The 19,863-nt window shown below is 41.9% G+C and overlaps 1 long non-coding RNA gene across 1 annotated transcript in view; it reads right to left on the bottom strand.

The window, feature by feature from the left end:
* LOC138211330 (uncharacterized) overlaps window positions 1-17,475 on the bottom strand; it is a 49,089-nt gene extending 31,614 nt beyond the window's left edge. The window contains exons 1-2 of the long non-coding RNA XR_011179331.1: window positions 17,241-17,475; window positions 1,732-1,856 (exon numbers count right to left, since the gene is read on the bottom strand). This is a non-coding gene — a long non-coding RNA (uncharacterized lncRNA). The remainder of the gene's footprint in view (window positions 1-1,731; window positions 1,857-17,240) is intronic.
* Window positions 17,476-19,863: the final 2,388 nt, after the last annotated feature.

Here is a 19,863-nt window from a genome sequence, read left to right as displayed (position 1 = left end):
ATTAAAATGACGAAGCTGTACTTGTGATTAATTCAGTGCTTATTGGACACGTGTATTAAATCATCCTTACGAGCCTACAGGTACTGAATATCAGTGTCCCAGAAACAAACTGTCAAGTTGTTCCTCTGAAGCTTTAAAACAAGACATGGAAAAAGGACCTGTTGCAGTTTGTAGTATATAACTTTCAAACAGCTCAATTCTCTTCAAAACTTTACATACGTGTGGGAATAAGAATTGTACAATTTGATGATACCATGAAAAACATGACTGTATTCTTGTTGTAGTAGTACTATAGAGAAAAAAAAAGGGGCCTAATTTTGCTGAATCCGCAGTAAATAACGGCAGAAGTTTCATCAGTGCAAGATGGCTGATACTTCCGATCTGTCCGTACCTCTCATATCCTCAGAGCACATGATGGACTACTGTTCTCTCTACTGTAGATGGCACTGTTAACCTTGACTTGCACTTGGTTGTGACTTCATTGTTTAGGAAAGTCGAGTGGCGTATAAAGAAGGAGTCAGTGTCTGCTCCTCATTACCGTCCTGAGCTCCAGGGAAAAAATTATTAAAGTGAGGAATAATAATAATAATAATAATAATAATAATAATGATAATAATAATAACAATAAAGACTATCTTTGTCGTCGCAGTTAGACGAACAACAGTAATGAAGTTTTGAGAGCAGCCGGCGGCCAAAATAAAACACCCTCCAGCTTTTATCTTTAAACTGTAGGTGCACGGCTGTTTCTTCTTCTTCTTCTTCTCTTTGTTTTTACCTCTTGCGTTTTTCAGAGAGGCGGAGTGTTAGCGGTGGTGGGGGGGAGTTTAGGACGGGGAGGTTCGGGGGTTAGGACCAGAGTGAAAGGCAAGTGTGTTATTGTAACAGAGCTTATGAGGGAGTCAAGAGGAGGGCAGTGTGCCGATCGCACGCTAGGCTGCATGATTCACACAAGAGGCCTGAACACGAACCCTCTGGACCTCCACCAACACAGCCGCCGCCGCCGCCGCCGCCACCACCACCACCAGCACCACCACTCCCCCTCCCCTGCTTCTGAAATCCCCACCGTCAGCTCGCGTTCACGGGACTAATACCAAAGTGCTGTTGAATCACCTCACGTCACCTCTCGTGTGGGCGATTTCCAGCCGTCTGGGGTTCGTTAGCGCCCTATAACTCGTGGACAGTGTCAAAATAGACACAAATTACCTCAAGTTATTCGGTTGTTTTCTACTTTGATCGTAGGCAAAATATCACTGTGACCCTTGACCTTCAAGTGTGAAAAAAAAAAAAAAAAAGTCGGAAAAAGATGGCATTTCTTACACTGTTCTGCCATTTTTAAACTTTTGTTCCCTATGATTGAAGTAAAAAAAACATACAAAAAGAAAAAAGAAAATTCTTAAACTTTATAAGCTATTAAAACTCTGTCATGACTCATTTAAAATTAAAGTTTTAATCTCTAATAAAAAACGGACTTCAAGGAAATATGAAATCTCACCTGGCAGCGATGATATAACTCTCACTCCTGAACATTGTTTGTGTCTGCAAATGTCAAACGCGCGCATGCGATATTATCTAATTACATTAGAAATGGCCTGCAGCAGCCACCTCACCCCGCTTTGTTACGTGAACTGATGAACCCTTGTTGAAACGACCGTCTTGTGACCCTTGCTCGAACCTCTTTTCATGTTGCCTGTAAAAAAAAAAAAAAAAAAAAAAAAAAAAGAGCTGACTGACCTCATGTGCTGCTGGGATATTACTTTACATCTTCATCAGGCCACTTCCTCAATGATTTCGAGACCGTCCGGCAAGTCAATGCGTCGTTTCCTGTGCACGGTGAGTCAATAGGTGGTCACTGGGCCCTAATGGAAGACAGGTGTCGAGACAGAAAGAGAGAGACGAGCTCAGGAATTACAAACAGGGCTGAAAACATGGTCCAAAAAAAATTAATGGTGGGTTTTCAAAGTTTTTTAATATCCAAAATCAGAATCATCTATGGACTGTTAAATGGCTGGAAGATTGAAAAGACATTGCTTTCTGCTGCTCATCAATAGTTAATTCAATCAAATGGTAATGCAAGCCAGCAAATTTGCCCAAGATATGAATTCCTGATAATTGTGAGGGATAAATGTTCTCCGTTCTCTCCACTTCTCCACAATCCAATTAGGGTTCAACGCCGAGGAAATCAGATGACTGTATGCTCTGGAACAAGATAAAGTTAGCTTAGCTGCTCATTAGCTATTTCCTTGAGCCCTCTTGTAATATTGTCCTACCGAAGTTAGCTTGGGTCTGAATGACTAATCAAGTGCACACATCCGGTGTTTGATGAAATTTTTACCTATTCCCAAAGCATTTCCTCTCCCCGCAAAAATTCATTAGTTTCGCCTAGAAAAAGGAAAATGGGGGCGTAGAGCACATATTGAGTTGAGGTACTTTGTCTCTTTTTTTTTTTTCCCCCTCTCATACTCATTTCTTCAATCTGATAACATCCTCTGTTTCTTTTTTTTTTTTTCTTCTTTTTTTTCTGTAAAGTTTCCCATCCTCTTGTCATCCCTTCATTCCAGGCACATGTTTCTGTTTCTTCCCAGGAAAACATCACTGAAACTCAGGGTGTTGGCGTGTCTGGCAATAAAAGAAATCTCCTTGTTGCCTGTTCTGTGGACCCCCTCCTCTGTTTTGACTGGAAATGAATCCCCATGTGGGAATAAGGTGGGAGGAACATTATAGACAGGCAGACACCACTGCAAACAATATCTTCAGTGACAACTTGAATTCTGATAACTTCTTTTGACACTGACGTGCGACAAAAGCCTGGACAGGAAACTTGGACTTCGCAGCGGTGTTTTATGCTCCCTTAATCCGGTATCGCCCGTGAATAGATTAGAAAGTTAGGCACATAAACTGGGGTTATGTAGAAATCATCGTTTAATACGACATGACATGTCCACATTGACACATTTGCAGCCTCACAGGCTCAAACGTCTTCATATGTGGACTTTATCATCCTTTGTGACGTGACGACCTTTGACCCTGCTCAGCCTGCTCATACTTTTGTCCTTTTCACACAAAGAAAAAGGCAAAATGTAACGCTGACACGGTTTCCTCTAGCAGACCGAGAGGTGTATGGCACTCTCAGGTGCGATAACAAACTGGTGGCTTAACTATTAGGCCACCTTACTGCACCTACTGTGCCCATTTTTTCCATATTTTTCCGAAGCGGATGAAACTGTTTCTGCACATTTCTGTGGAAACAGCGTTAAAGCTTTGAGTTTTCAGTTTGGTATTTTCCATGGCAGCGGTATACGCTAACGTTTGAGTGCCGGCGTTGCTGGTGTGGTAACTGACTGGAGCGTGTCTTACAAATATATATATTTTTTTCCCTCATCAAAATACCTACGTTGGTTGTGTATCATTAGCGATTTAAGACGTGTCCCTTTCCAACCTTCAAGCCTAGCTTGCCAGTGTTGGCGCTGACTTCTACCACATGTGCATCCAGTGCATCATACAATGGAGGGATTCTTGCATTAGTTCACTTGTGGTGATGACAAATGATGAGACTTTCAAAACTTGCAGCAGTGGGCCGCCCTAATCCCCTGAGTTACAGAGTCACTGAGTGATGACTAACAATGTTGGCGCCCCCCCATCGGACACAGGAATGATTCCTAATCATTTTCATGCTCGCTCAAAAAACTATTAGAAAAAGTTAAATGATTACTTCTGACATTGCCGGTTCGGACCGAAAGGTCACGCCACTCAAAAAAAACACAAATGTTGTGGGTGCTGTCGGTGCAGAAAATAAATAAAACTGGAATTCCCTCTTTTTGAAAAGTTTGAAAAGTTAAAACAAATACTAAAAATATCATACATCATGTAGTTCTCAGCAAAACTCAATTATAATTTATGTTTAGCTCTGAGTGCCAAAATTACCAAATCTGGCAGTGGGGTAAGATTATTTACGTTTTCTCCAATGTAAATCTCTTTGGATTAATTTCAGATATGTTTATGGGATGCCACTGCAAGATTTAAAAAAAAAAAAAGAATTGTCATAGGTTTCATGAAAAGTTCTGAAATCAGTGAAAATAAGACAAATACAACTTTCTGACCATATTTGCACCTTCTATTCATGAACTGAAGGAAGAAAGGCTTGAAGTCGTCTCTACAGTGCAATTCTGAAAGTCAGTCATTCAGTTGGATATTTTTTACAGTGTAGTAACCAGAGAATAGCCTGGTATGTACATAGCAATTACATCTCAGCACCCTGTGCAGAGTACAGAGCTGAGGCACACTCAGAAGGGTCACTGCCCAGGGGATCGAGGTTTGCCCATTAAAACATCATCAGACAATGCAGTTTATTTAAAGAGACATATGATTCTCCACCGCTACTGTTTACCCTCGCTCCACTCGAGAGCAAAGATAATACTGTTGGAAAATCAAAGAGAAAATGGAAAGTGTAGGTTTTGGGGGAGTGAAGACATCGCAGGTACCAAATTGTGGCTCATCTATTTATTTGCAATTGAAGAAAATGAGCAGCACATATTACTAACTTTCTACTGCAGGTTTTTAGTGTCTTATGGAAACCATTCATGTCCATCCTGGAAACTATTTCGATGTCTGGCATTTATCTTCCTGGATTGTAAATGCTGGATTGAATAATTGTCAGTAGTCTTGTAGTTTTTGGCACAATTTTCTTTCCTGCTCGGATGCTAGTGAGAACAACAACGGCTCAACAGTATATGGAGCCCTGTGGATCTGAGTCTCCCACCTTTACCCAGATAAATCAATCAACAGAAACGCCCCCCATGGCGCCCCACTTGGTGAGCGCCCCACTTCCCCTCCCCACCCCCCTTCCACCACCCTGCTGCATGCCCACCCTATCTGGAATATTTAGCTCAGATAGCAGATTAGCTCCTTCTAATTATCCTGTCAGTAAATCAGTAGCGTCCGTCAACTCCCTCACTTCAACTGCTTCATGTCACCCCGTTTCTTCTAACATGCTGCCCGATGTGTGCAGATAGTGTCTTTGTTCGTGAGGGGCGCCGGCTGTTTTCAGTGGCGACTTGTGTGTGTGTGTGTTTGTGTGCGTGTGTGTGAGTGTGTATGTGTGTGTCAAATGTAAAGCAGGTCTTCTTTGGGTGCATATAGTGTAAGAGAACTGGAATACAGCGAAGAAAAAAACACGCATCATGACTCAGTTGCAATTAAAAATGATTTTTTTCTTTTTCTTAGATTAAGCAAATGTCCAGTTTCCACCTGTAGGTCCTGATTTTCTCATTTACATGGGAGATTATTGAATTTATAACACTGTTTAATGGAACATAACTGTTTCCTGTTGTTGGATAATTAAACATATTCCTTCATCGTCGAAGATAATTAACCACATTAGATGCCACAATACACATAAATGCCAAATAAAATTCACTTTTGTTCTGAAAAATAGTCTTAATCTCACTGGTCATCGGTTTTGAAGTTTGTGCATTGACATGCACGCCCTCGCAGACGAACACAATATAAGTCTGGCCTCATATCAGCGTTAATTGTTTATGTTTCTTGCTGTAAAGCACATTTTATAGCAAATGCTTTACCTTATCTTGACCTAACCTCTACACACGGCCCCTCCCCCCACTCCACATCAATCAGGTGTGTGAGAGGCATCGTGGTAATTTGTTAACCTTTATCCAGTGATCTCTGCTGACCTCAGACTCACCCTCAGTCTGCTGCGAGGAGCACTGGACCGAATTCAGTTTAGTGAAACAGAAAAGGAAAGAAATATATCTCGGTGTAATGTATTTGCTCACCAACTCATACCTCTAATTAACTTGGTGAAAAAAACCCACAATTTAGTCTATTTGTTTGCTAATGTATTACATGATACAGTAATGTGATCAAATACAGATATTGGATAAATGAATAAGATTAATCAAGACATGCAACACTAAATTAACTTTTAAATTTTTTTTTTTTTATCATATGAGCAAATATCACCACAAAGAAATTTACCAGTTTACTCAATATGTCATTAATAATAATAATAATAATAAATAAAAGTCTTATTATCCTTCTTTTTTCAATTACAAAGTGAAGGCAAAGGAAATGCAGTTCATTTCTCAGATGGATTATTATTCAAGGCACAACTCTGGCTCGCTGCTAACTCTGAGAGCAAATGCTCTATGCCGATGCATATTCATATGTTTAACATACAGACAAGCATTCCTAATGATGTAGGAGAGGGGAGAATGCAATAAAGCTCATTAATACGTTTTACCATGCCAGTCAGTCCTCGGCACGAGAGCGCTGCTGCTGCTGCTGCCGCACGCTGTCGAATTCAGATAATTCAGTTCACCAACAAAGAACATCACGAATGTGAGATGAAAACAGAGAGAAATGAAATGGAGTCGGTGTATCGTGTTTACTCTTTCAGTGGAAAATTTGTCCTTTTTCTTTTATTAATATCTCTTCTAGTTTCTCATTTATGGAGCTTCTATTCCTTAAGTTTTTTTTTTCTTTTCTCATGAGACATTAACAATCAAGACGTTTGCCCTTTCACCCATTTCCAAGTAACAGCTTTTTCAGGTTTTTTTTCTCACCATTTTAAATGATTCCTAATCATGTTATAAACAAGGCAGATTTTGAAGCATGTAAATCAGGATTTAAATAACAAGAAAATGTGTGAAACAACAGCATTATTTTCAAGATGGCATTCCTATTTAGTATCATGGATAATCTCACGTTATATTTTGGATATATATTTTCCCTAAAGGGCAGAAATTGTATAAAATAAATACAAATAAAGCAACAATTGGTAAAAGGGACCTGCTTACTATAGTTTTCCCCCTTATTTTGTTGCAAACATACCCGTAATAAAGGTACAAATATTGCCAAAGAAAACAGAAACTGGTTCTACACACAATCTATTAGTTGCCTAAAAAAAAAAAAAAAAAAAAAAAATCAAAAATACTGTAACATGCTTTAAGCAATTAATGGGTCTCAAACTAAACACCAGGCTTTGTTTATTGGCTTCATAAAAGCTTCCTAAGCTTTTTCCACAGCTTTACTAAAACCTCACTCTAAGGTGGCAGGTGCCAAAATTAGTCACAACTGTAAGCTAATGAATATCAAGCTGACAGTTCAGAAAGTGCCAGCGGTAGATCCGCATCTCCCCGCCTGCTCCTCACACGCTGCCTTATCAGAAACAGAGTGATAGACTTTAAATCACAGTAGCAGCGAGTTCATTTTACAAGCCTGTCTCAGTGTAACGTTCTCTTATCTCCACACATGCCCTGTCACTTTTAGTTTTAGGATTTAACATGAACCAGCTCCTGGTGTTCAGGGTTCAGACAACCAGACGTCTCGTCCGGCCGGAGTGGGCTGACGTCAGTAATGGCCGTGGATTTATTTTTTATTTTTTTTTTTGTTTATAAATTATTAATGATTTTTCTCCCCTCCCTGTCATTCTGGACAGGCTGCAAAACGAGCTGACGCCTTCTCCTGTTTGCGTGGCAGCGCGCTCCTCAAACAGATTGCAATTTATTCCTCTGCAGTTTGTCCGTCAAGGCTAACTCTGACAACATAATCCCGAGCTAATCCGCCATGTTCAGTTTTTCTTGTTGGCTCTCATGCAAAGTGCTCTGCCAAATCCCGCTACCTGTCAGCCTGGCCTTGCGATGTGGAGCCCAGACGAGCTGCCAGGCCTGCTGCAGTGGCTCCCGTGGGGGCGGGGGGTAGAGGGACGGGAGTAGGGAGTGGGGGAGTCCGAGGAGGGTAGGGGGGGCATTGTGCCTGGGTAGACTTAACCCCTGCCTCCCTCCCTGTAATCCACTGTAAACAGCCAGAGCCTTAGAAGGGCTAACTGCACTAATCAAGCCCCGAGCTTGCCCAGTCACTATCATACACAGTACCCTAAGAACTAGAGATTTGAGTAGCTACTGCCGTGTGTGTGCAGCGTATGGGTGTGCATGTGGAGCAGAGGGGCCCATTGACAGCTCCTAATCCCCAAGGAGGGAGAAAGGTGCCAACATAGAGGCGGAGATGGGTGTCCCTTCAGTGGCCAACCAGAGGAGTTTTCCAAAGACTTGAAAGACTGATAAATACGGAAAACAACCCCATTACGCTACATGTCACTTAATATTTCTACATTTTTATGTGAAATGATCAAATCAGTACAATACAAAACACTTCTAATACCAGTGCAACAACTCACAGTATAAGAAAAGAGAGGAAAAGCAGTTCTGCAATAAATGATGGTGTTAACATGCCAATAAAAAAAGACACTCACATTTTCCAGAGGCATCAAAGGCTGAGCTGAACTCCAACACTCAGGACAAAAATTCTGTATTTCCCCAAAGGAAATGAGCCAATCAATATCCTCTCCCAGCCTTTGAGGGGCCACATTTAAATTTCCTTCACACCCTCTCCAAGTCTCTCCTCTGACAGTGACCCCAAATCCACAGGAAGAACATAAAAGACTCGACAGTACTCAAAGGCAAAGGGAGGCGAACAAAGCCAACTCCAACCCCCCATCATCAAAACTGAAAGTTTTTGCCACTTGTGAGTGGATATGGCAAAACACAAGCACTAAAACTTTACCCAGTTGTTTTTTTGTTTTTTTTGTCCCTGTTCTTATCTTTCACTGTTCCCTGTATTGAACAGTTTCAGCATGGACAAGAGGTGTCTGTGGTAGGTGGGGGTCTTAGTTTGTGGTTGTCAGCAGAGGAAAAGAGTCAAAAGCCCACTTTGCCAATGCCCATCAAGCATCATCAGAAGATCTCTGGACACGAGACAGATTCCTTTTAGAAATTGTTTCTCGTGTGGCTAAAAATGAGAATATATTATTTTGTAAAATCCCGTGTACAATATAGATGCCAAAAGATCAAGGTGTCTCCAATCAAAAACGGTATTTGTGTGAAATCCAGAAGCATTTAAAATACAGTTATTGCTATCAAAGAAAAGTGAGCGCTTAAAAAAATATTAATTCTCTACCTTTCAAGATCAACTATCTCGAACAGGTGGATAATCTCTGCAAGTTGTTCCTTTTTGCTGTTCTAAAATTCATGGAAAGCACTGACAGTTTGGATGGCAGTGTCTTAATCTAGTCTTGTACAATATTGGAAAATAGTTAAGACTGTTACTGTCGCGTATACGGCACATTAATGTGCTAAAGCATGCAGAACTATCTAAAAAGAAACAGGGGCATCAACACTAAGGGGCCAACAGGCCCACTTGAAACCCGGGGCTCCATTGGGACACACTGACTCTTGTCCTGCTTCACAGTGCTGTTGCTTCGTCCAATTTCCAACTCTGTCGACTGTGGGAAAGCTCTGGACAAATATGTTTGCCACTTTAGAGCTCCAGATAAAAGCGTCCCTCTCAGGGTGGAGCTTAGGTGAGTGTTGAGATGACGGTGAGAGGGCTGGCGGACCTGCGGGGAAAATACGAACATGACATGTAGCTGATAAGAGTCCTCCAGCGGGTTAACACCAGAGCTTGTAACTGGGATTGCCCCAAGAAGCCCTCTTAGGAAGGCCTGGTATCTGCACGATAGCAAAAAGCCCTGACGCTCACAGAGCCGCCGCACACGGCAGGTCCGGATGGTGGTTTGGACAGAAGCACACAGCACACCTCTGATCTGAGGTGGAAAGACCAGATACTGCACTGCCATACAAAACAGAGCCGTAGCCTCTCTCGTACATGTTCTACAACACCAGAAACATCTAGCTGTTTCCATTCCCTCAGCTTAGCCGTTCAGCTACGTAAGTTAAAGCTTTCAATGAAACTTATCTGAGTCGACATTAAGTGAAACGCATCAGCCAACAAATCTCTATCGATTTCTCGTAGTTGTAAGAAAAATGTTGCTTTAATTGATAAACACTACAAACAGTTTTGCCGGGCATTTGACATGTTTTTACATGTTTTAAGAAATTTGCTTACGTATTAATATTAACGAACAGCCCATCACTTCGCTCCAGTCCGTGCCGTACATTTTGACCCCACCAGGTTTGGCATAACATGCGAAAATGTTGAAACTCCCACTTTCTTTTTCTGAGGTGATGTGGACATGTCAGCTGGAGACGATGGAGATGACGAAGATTATAGGGTAAAACATATAACCTTGATCACATGTAGAGTTATGGCTGTATTGCAGAACATTCACTGAAAGTTGGATGTTCAAAATCAAGCCTAGGGTTTTGCTGAAAAGTAACTGGTTTGTGCAATGATTCATTCTACGGTGTGTCGAGGCAAAAGTGTCCTGAATGGCCACATTTGAAGGCTGGCCATCATACACAGAGTTGGTACTGGGATTTGTTTAATTAGGGATAACAGCTGATACTTTCAGAGGCATTCATGGTGCGTTCTTATTTTTATACACACAACGTGACAGAATTAGCTGTGAAAGGGTGGTGGAGATCGTTTGACCCTCCAACAAGCACTTCAATTGGAGCAGACTAGTTCTTTCCGAATTATATTAACTGTGAAAAACCTTGTCTTTCATTGAAAGCAATATAGAAACATAATATCAAATTGTATGCGATGCAAGGCAGCACTGCAAGAGGTATCATAGGCACCATAATCATCATTTTTCTGCGACAAATAGAAATTGTTGATGCATACAGTACGGTATTCTTGTCTGATATCAAAATATGTTCTTTAACATATTCTGATAAAGACAAAATCAGTGTCCCAATGACTGTATAAGACTTCTATTCCTGGCCATTGGCAAATATCATGAATTCCATGGATAGAACCAGCGCATGTACCTACAGATTTGCTGCGGCGTTGTTCCATATCTTATAACCTGCCCTCAATGCACCACAAAACAAATGCCACAAGACCAGAAAGGACAAGGAAAAAAAAGCAATAAAAAGTGAGTGATGGCCATTGATATTTCAGCCTGACGAAATCCCACGTCAGGAGACTTTGCTTGGCTTTACATAAACAGGGTAATAAATAGATCGATCACACATAGCAAAGGAGATTCATGTCACATTAAGTGACGGCGCGCTGAACATAGGCCCAGTTATGTCTCATTACTCAGAGTGCGATACCCTGGGGAGGGGGCGTATGTGTGTGTGTGTGTGTGTGTGTGTGTGTGTGTGTGTGTGTGTGTGTGTGTGTGTGTGTGTGTAGAGGGTCGAGGATTTTTTTTTTTCTTTTTTTGCATGTGGCGAGCCAGGCACAGTACAGAGGCCAGCTGCCACAGACTCATCACTGCTGCTGGCTGAGGAACCACATCTCAAGTGTTCAGGAATACAAATAGAGTGCAGCAGCATTGACAGGCCCCTGACGGGGCTTGTAATGGCCTGTAATTGACGCAAATGATAAAACCATATGTCATCATGTTAAAGGGTTGATTAATAATTCAAGCCAAGAGCTAGCAGATATATTTAGTGATGAGGTAACGAGAGGTATCACAACACAAATAGTGATGTAAAATAATACCAGTGCGCCATCCAATCTTTTCAGCTTGATGTTACTGAAACCGCAGAATAATCATGTCTGCCAGGCTCAGTGGGAGGTGAGTTCAGTTTAGAATTTTTGAAAGATAGAAAGCAGTTGAATATTGTACAAATAATTAGCCCAGTATCAAACTGAAGCGTGTAATGCAACCGCCCGTCCACTGGAGGATGCCGTGTTGGTGCCGTGTTTTGCCTTGCCTGGTCTTACATGCGTGAAAGGTACACGCATGTAAGACCAGCCCAGCCTGGTTCGAAGATGGATATGAAGTATAAAGAGTGATAAACACCACGATTGGGAGGAAGAATGAAATGGTTGGAAGGAATAAAAACAGGGCTTTCCCATGGAAGAACAGTGTTTGTGTCCATGAGAAAGAAAAACTTAACAAGGATTTATTTTAAGTAACGCAAGTAAGCTACTTATAAAACTTAACGTATTTAACTTACGTACGTAATGTTACATCCATAAAATTACTTATTTTGTGTTTTTTGGTGTCTAAACACAAGGAACTTTACTTTTAGCCCTTTTGCGAGGCAAAAGGTGACGGTGATACGTTATCCTCTAGTGGACAGACAGGTGTATTACATACTTTGGTGTGATGCAGGTTTAAATAATACTTATTTGAGATATTCAAAGGCTCAAAATTTATGCTGGCCCAAATGTAAAATTAACTTATTAGACATGGAGATTTCAAATCCAATGATAAAAAAAAGGACTTCACTTCTGTCTTTTCTTCGTGACGTTGGTGACAGACAATCTGAAAGATCTAGTAGTCTGGAGAGACTGTGGCATTTGGTGAGCCAAAGCAGAGTATGGAGCCAGCTGCTCCAGACAAAAGAAATGCCTTGAAGTCAGCCACAGACTGTGGTATTCATCAGCATAAACTTCACATTCAACCAAAAACCGAGGACACCTCAGGGACATGCCAGCACTCCAAAAATCTGTCAGCAATTGTGATTGTTTTTAAGAGAGCAGTTTGAGTAGAGCAGCATCTACCAATGCTTAATAAATCTTTATACAATGCACACTGAATATAAGTCAATAATCTTCTATTTCCTTGTCGCATAAACCCGTTATCAGTTTCATTCAGCCACCCACACACACACACACACCGTAGACACACTTCATTCACAGGTTAAGCTATTTCAGAGTTATGATCAGAAGCAGGATTATTGAAATACTTGTGTTCATTCTTCGTTAAAACCAACATTAATTTACACAGTCGATTGGCTCTCAATTATTTAAACTCTGTCAACAAGGCTTTTCTTGCTGAAGGGGGTCTGGCGCTCGGCTTTCTCTCTGCTTGCACACCATGTAACAAAAATCCAAAACGCAAGTCGCCAAGTGTAGCCCGTGACCTTTATGATCTTGTTGGACGTCCAACGGTATATTGCAGCGCTGTGGAATTTCCCACATGTCGCTGTCCAGCACTGTAAAGCTGAGTCCTGCTGCTTTAGATAGCAATTTGATTTACAGTGAAGTGAGGGGAAGGCTGGTGTCGCTGGTGGGATTCTGCCATAAGCCATCAATGGATGTGGCAAGATAGAGTTTACAGTTCTGAGAAGGGCTCTGGGGCATAAAAGGTTGTGCACGCAGGTGACATTTCCAGCCCAGTCTCATTTAGTCGAGGCCCGCTGGCCTCTTGTGAATGGCAACAGCAATCCAAACATCCGAGTGGGCATTAGCAATTCGTCAATCGTGGCCCCTCCTGCCTCATAAATCAAAATCTCCAATGACCGAAGAGGTGCTGCATAGTTGTCTTGCAGGAGATCCTTATCAATGTAGACATGCACAAGATTAACTTGATGCTTTTGGAGACAGGGTTAAGGACGTTTAATTTTGGGTGTAGTTTGATACGTCCCCTATCACACAGTACAGTCCTGATGTCATATGTTTTTGTTTTTTTCCCATTCCCTCACAATCAAATCCGTTCATATCTTTAAGCGGTTGTATCGAATAGGCAACGCAAAGTTCTTCAAATAAACGGGAGGTAATGGCAACTTTTCAGACGAGTGAAAAATGAAAGTGGCCATATGGCACAATTGACGGAGGGCATTCGCGTCCACTTTTAGACCCCTGGTGACTTCTCACTAACAGCTGCTGTAAAACACGAATTCATCAGATAATCCCTCCAAAGCCCAGCGGTCAAGCCGAGGCATTTTGGGTCTCGAGCGCTCTCATAAATGAAATACCACCTGCACCAGCAATTTCAAACCTGCAACGGAGTAAAGTTATATTTAGGTAAGAACATGAAGGACCTTGATCCCTTAACAAAATAAAAGCTTGACAGCTAATCTCCTCAACAGAAGTCAATATTGTTGAAGTCTGATGATGTACAACAGGGGCGGCCGCGAGGACTACGGCTAAGACGAGCAACTGTCAGTTGTATTTTTCAAAGACGAGACAGTGGGCAATATCAGAAGGATCAAACGCTCTCCCTGCAGTGATGTGACTTTGACAGATCCCCGATAGTCCTGTCATTGCACTTGTCTGTTTGCTGTGATGGAAATGACATTATTTAGCTATTTTAGAAACACTGTAAATCCAGATTTAGGCCACGACGCTTACATTTTGTGCTGCCATTATAGTTGATAAGATTCATGCGTGAGTTATGGCGCAGGTGGTCCGTCATTTTATTGACAAAATGCTTTATTAATTCTTCAGTCCTGGTGCTATATCAGCTGTGTGCTCATTTAACACTGCTGTGACCTTGAGAAAACAATCCAGTTGACTCAAGTAAAATGTCCCTCTCTGGACGATTGTAATGCGATAGTAGCAAGAGGCTGTACTACACACCGTATATAAAACTGGACGTAGCTTCCGGTTCTAAAAATGAGGCTGACGCGGAAGTGCCTTAAACTGCAATACCACCGAGTGCCACTAGAGGTTGGCTCCAAAAAGCCGCCGGCTCCATAAACTCCGACTCAACTAGTCTCATAAATTCGAAGTCAATAAAATGTCTTGTCTCTTTTTTTCTAGCTAAAGTCGTTCCTTCTTATTTGTTTTCTGGCAGTCCATCTGAAAATAATCCCGTCATTAATTTGAAAATACGCGTTTTTGAGGGCGTGTCTGTTTGATTGACAGGCCTGTGGTGCAGTCAGGTAACAACTATCGCTGGGACGCAGTATTACCAGGTTTCAATCAGATCCAGTGAGATTTCCATAGCTCGTCCCCCCCCCCCCCCCCCCCCAGCTCGTCCAAATATATGGTCACTTCCGGCTCCAAACTGCTCGGTACTAGAAAAATGGCACCGGCCAAAATCCACACTTGAGGCTTCGTTACGGCTGTTGACAAACCAACGGGTGATATCTCCGCTGCTCGCCTCTCGCCCGTTTGGGCTGCACAGACATGTTACATGCGAGCCTCCGAGACACACTCTGAATCTCCTCAGTTCTCATCCAGAGATTATGGTCAAGTACAGTCAACCCACTTAGCACTTCATCTTCCGCTGTCTGTGCTTGGCCCGCCGCCTCATTGCGGCATGCGTGCATGTGTGAAATGTATAAGTGCATCTGTGTGATTCACACTGTACCTCCTCCTCCTCCTCTGTGAAGAGGAGCAGAGGAGGAGGAGGTGAACAGGGAGCACTCACTCCCTCCGGGCTCTGCATTTCCTCACAAAAAGTGACCTCCGCCAGACTTTGGCCAGATTCCTCTGTACTTTAAACAAGACTCCCATTACAGCCCTTGTGAGTACAGTAACAGGTTTCCATAGTTTGCGCCGGGGCAGTTGCATGGCAGATGTGTGTTTGAGAGTACCTTCTGTGTATATGTCTGGAGAGCGGCGCGAGAGAGTATGTCCGTGCGTGGCCCTGTGTATAAATCACTTGACCTAGACTTACTGTTGACCGTGGATTTATGCCAGCGTGAGAAGCTCCCGATGACAATGTATCCACCTTAGCCATAATGGATGGTACACAGAGCGCGCTGTCATCTGGCAAATATGCTCTCCGGATGGATCTCAAGTGGGGCGGCGTTTGGCAGAGGGGGGCCGGCAGGCGACGGGTCGGGAGGTGGGAGAGGGGGGGAGGGGGGGGGATGAATGGTGCTCAGCCCGGGGTGGAGCCATCAGCCACAGATTCTCCCCCACGGCTTTTTGGAAAGTCAAAAATATTGCTCGAATTAGATCAGCCGTCAGCGGCGCAGTGGGTTAGATGGACAGGCAGACCGATGCCTACTGTGCACTAAGCTCAGGGGAGGCTTTGTAAAAATAAGAAAAGGGAAATCCAATGCTGCGTGTTATTATATGTGAAAATGATGAATGTGTTCGCATGCGGCGAGGACCAGAAGATACCAGCGAGGAGCCGGTCGGGGAGCCAGAACATGATGCAGCATTAAACGTACACGTTCAACCCGCAGCGGTTCACTTGGTTGGAAATCAACCACTTCTATCATCTGTTGTTACTTTGATAATGCATAGAATAATAGCATTAGAAACAGTTTGACATTAATCAAGAGAAATGAAAGCAGTTTTGTGAGGGATCGAATTGAAACCACATGCTGCTAAAACTTGATACACTGTACGGTTTCCAACTGGTTTGAGGAGACAAATCCACGATTCTGCCAGACTATCACAAAGCATAACGTCTTCCAGACAAACTGGAGCTATCAGTGGGGGAGAGTGAGCTGAGAACCTTCCACAAACCACCGTGATGAAGTGTCCTATCGCTAGGTTGTCTCCCAAAATCTCGGGCCTCTAGTCCACTTATAGCCAGCCACAAAACACAGGCGAGGCATCTTATCTGTACAGTGTGAGTGTCTCTGTGTGTGTGTGTTGGTGGTGTGTGTGTGCGTATAGTTCCTATTACTGCATGCCAGTATCTTCACTTTTAGATAATGTTTTTAGCTGATTCATGACAAAGCCTAAAGGGGTTTGATATGAACAGATCCATCAAGTGTAAATTTAATGACTTAATGTGACCGCAGTGTTTCAGTTTATTGTCAGCGATGTCATAGAAAATCCCAAAACACGACAAAAGTTTGGTAACTTTTGTAATCCTTCACAATCAAAATGACTATTAAAGTCACTTCTAACAGAATCTGTTGTACAACAAAGAGCTACGCAGCAGCGACAGAAGGATAAGCCAAATCAGACAGAAGATACTTTGTATGTTTAAAAGTGTTTCTTACTTGGCATCAAGGAGCACATTTTTTGGCAATATCTGTTAGCAATGGCAGCTGATGTCAACCTCCTTGGTAATGTAACTGGTATCACGTCAAAGTACGCCAGAAGATACCGTGCCAGTGTCACATTTGGTCCTGTCTTAGTGTGAAAAGTTAAAGTTAATTCGGTCTCATGTTGACATTTACGGTGGATTGATTGATTCACATTGTCAACTTGAGGCCTCGTTACTGCATAGTACAGCATTAATACAAACTCAACAACTCTTGTATCTGTTTCACATTAAAAGCCCTATGAAATTTCAGTAGACAGAAACCCTTCATTTCTTAACACGTTTTTTTTTTTTTTTTAAATAAAGTCAAAGACACAACAGTGTTGAACTTTAGTTAAAATAAGACAAGATCTGCTGTTGTCACAATTTCAGATTGACATCTACGGCATATCAGCTGATTCACGTCGTCAGCTTGAAGCCTCGTTACTGCATAATACATTAATACAAACTCAACACTTCCTAAATCTGTTTCAAATTTCCTTTTCAGGAAGTTAAAAAAAATGAACAAAATCATACAAAAATCCAAATGTCAGCAGAGTGCAAACAGGATCACATCTGCTGGTGCCACCGATATATTACATACTTATTACGCTGATTAAACAGATTGCAGTCTGAAAAAACTCACAGTTTTTCGCCTTTGTCGCTGTTGTTGAGTACGAAGCTCTTTAACACACTCGGGATTTGACGTTTTGAGAGCCTTTGTTGTGATTATAATCCCTACCGACTGGACCTTTAGTTCATGTACGCGACAATGAGCTGCATATGCCAAATTTAATGAGAAGGTGGCGATGTCTGTGAACTCATTCGAAGTTATTGGTCTCTCTGTCTGCGGTCCAGCTACTTTTAGTCAGTTTGCAGAAGGCTGCAGGCCCGACAGTGTGTGAAACAAACACACACTCGCAGTAAAAGTCCCTCATCATTCTGTCACAATGCATTGCTTGCAAAGTAGGCGAAAATCTCACTACCAAATGCACGCAAACACCCATGCAACTGCACGCTGGCTCACACACACTCTATAATCCTCTCATCCACCCCTGTCTTTTACACTCCCTCCCTCGCTGCTGGCGACATCGCTTGTGAAGCACGGACGCTCGTAAATTCCCTTCCTTGATTTTGTTAACCTTTGCTGCGACCCGGCACTTCTCTGCTTGGCGTTCTAGCACCCACTCAGTCACAGATGAGGCCCTGGTTGCCTCTGCAGAGACGAGGCTTGGCGCTCCTGCAGCTCATCGCTCAGGCTTCTGGCTCAGCGGGACGCGGTGGCCCCCGCGGTGCCAACACACCTCAGAGTTATGGGCCACTTTTGGATTGAATAATAGATGTTTAAATCAGTCGTTTATGTCTGTCATCAGTACCCTGCAGAACGCTTTCAGTGGGGCTGTGTAAGGAGTTCAGAAAAATAACAACTCTTTGGAAACCTATCAGTTCAAGATTCAGTCTTTCTGAAAGTATCAGAGGATTGAGTCTGTGAAAGGGCCAGCCTGGGAATTCAACTTTTGTTCTATTAATCATTTTGAAAGGGACTTTTTCTGTAATTTATGGAAAAGTTATGTGAAAATGTAAAAACAAGCCACATTCCTGAATATGTATTGACTTAAGTAAAGTATGGGTGTTCCCAAACAATTTTTACAGCTGCTACACATCCGAACATTTCAGGAAAAAAAGCATGGAAACGTGTGTGTTATCATGATATTACTATATAAAGTGTAGTATGTTAGCTTTCAGATAGGCAAAAGTACATATAATACAGTAAAGAAAACGCAGGAGACGCTGGCTGTTGTTCCATATTTCCAAGTCTCGTGTCACATTACAAACTAATAACATGTTGCTGTTGATTACAACATTGTTTTGCTGCATGCAGTCAACTTCCAGACAAACTTTCTAAGTCTTAGTGTGTTAACCTATGCATACGAAGCTCGTGTATAACCACTGTTCACACGAATTTATCTCTGTAGTGGTCATTAGACTGAGGGAGAATGCGCGTCTGTGTGTGTGTGTGTGTGTGTGTGTGTGTGTGTGTGTGTGTGTGTGCGTGTGCGTGTGTGTGTGTAATATACACATCTCTCTGGTTGTTTAGATGTCTTGTCTCCGGAGTCCAGCTGGATGGCAACTTGTTTACTGTTGATGCTGATCGGTATGCTGTCCGCGTGTTGAGAGCAACGCAGCGTGTAATGTTCAGCGTGTGCATATGGAGACGCATGAAAATGATGTGTGTGTATAAACACACTTTCAGGCTAATGATTATGACTTAGTTGTCATTTTTCAGCTAGTAGGTCAGATAATGCACAGAAAGCACTTAAATGACGAAATAAAATGAATAATAAAATCACTGATTTCTTTTTTTTCCTCAAGAGATCAGACACACGGGAGAACACTGTCTTGTGTGTGTACCTGACAGCGGCAAAAAAAACAAAACAAACAGATGAAAGCAATAATCATTTATACCCACTGACAGCGGTGCCATTGTTTCCTGGCAGAGGAGCCGTGGTGAAACGTTTCGTTTAGTCTCTCCATCAAAACAGGTCTTCAAACTCTCTCAAACCAAATGCTGAAGTGATGGATCCCACTGGGACTGTGTGACACATATTCAATCATTTGTGTGGAAACCGTTCCAAAAATGATTTTTTTAATGTTAAGTATTAATCTTACTTTGTAAATTTAAAATGATGCTGACACATCGAGAATCCAAGCCTTGAATACGTGCGGTTTGGCCCACTGTGATATTTTTGTATTTGTTAACATATTTTGTTGAATAAGTTTTTTTTGTGCTGGGTGTTTTTTGTTTTTTTTATAGTACTTCTTTCTTGTTTATCTCTGATTATTTATGACGGGGATTTCTAACACAAACTTTTCCACAAGGGTTCATTAGACAAATGAAATACAAGCAGATATTTACAGCGTATCTTGTTGAAGGTTGAAAAAAAAGTATTTCTTCATACTTCATACTTAATGCAACGAGTGACAATGGGTCCAAAGTAGACATGACATTTTGAGGAAACACATGCCACACTGACTGAAAATCATAACCTTAACCTATTATTCATTTATTATTAGCATGTCAAAATATGTATGCATAAATATTACTCGAATTTGCTAATAGTGCTTATGTAACCAGTAATTATGCCCATTATTATACAAAAAAAGGTGCATTTTTACTGTTGATTGGTCGGCATTTGTGGAAAAAGTACTAAAATCTTTGGTCATTTAAGTTCAACAAAAAAATAAGTTTAGTGTTGAAAACTAACTTG

This window comes from Embiotoca jacksoni, unplaced genomic scaffold (genome assembly GCF_022577435.1).
Source record: "Embiotoca jacksoni isolate LCO1_2020_lvr unplaced genomic scaffold, fEmbJac1.0.p SCAF_5, whole genome shotgun sequence".
NCBI classification, from domain to species: domain Eukaryota; kingdom Metazoa; phylum Chordata; class Actinopteri; family Embiotocidae; genus Embiotoca; species Embiotoca jacksoni.
Note: the sequence above shows the minus strand (reverse complement) of the source record. Positions and strands in the feature narration are given on the sequence as shown.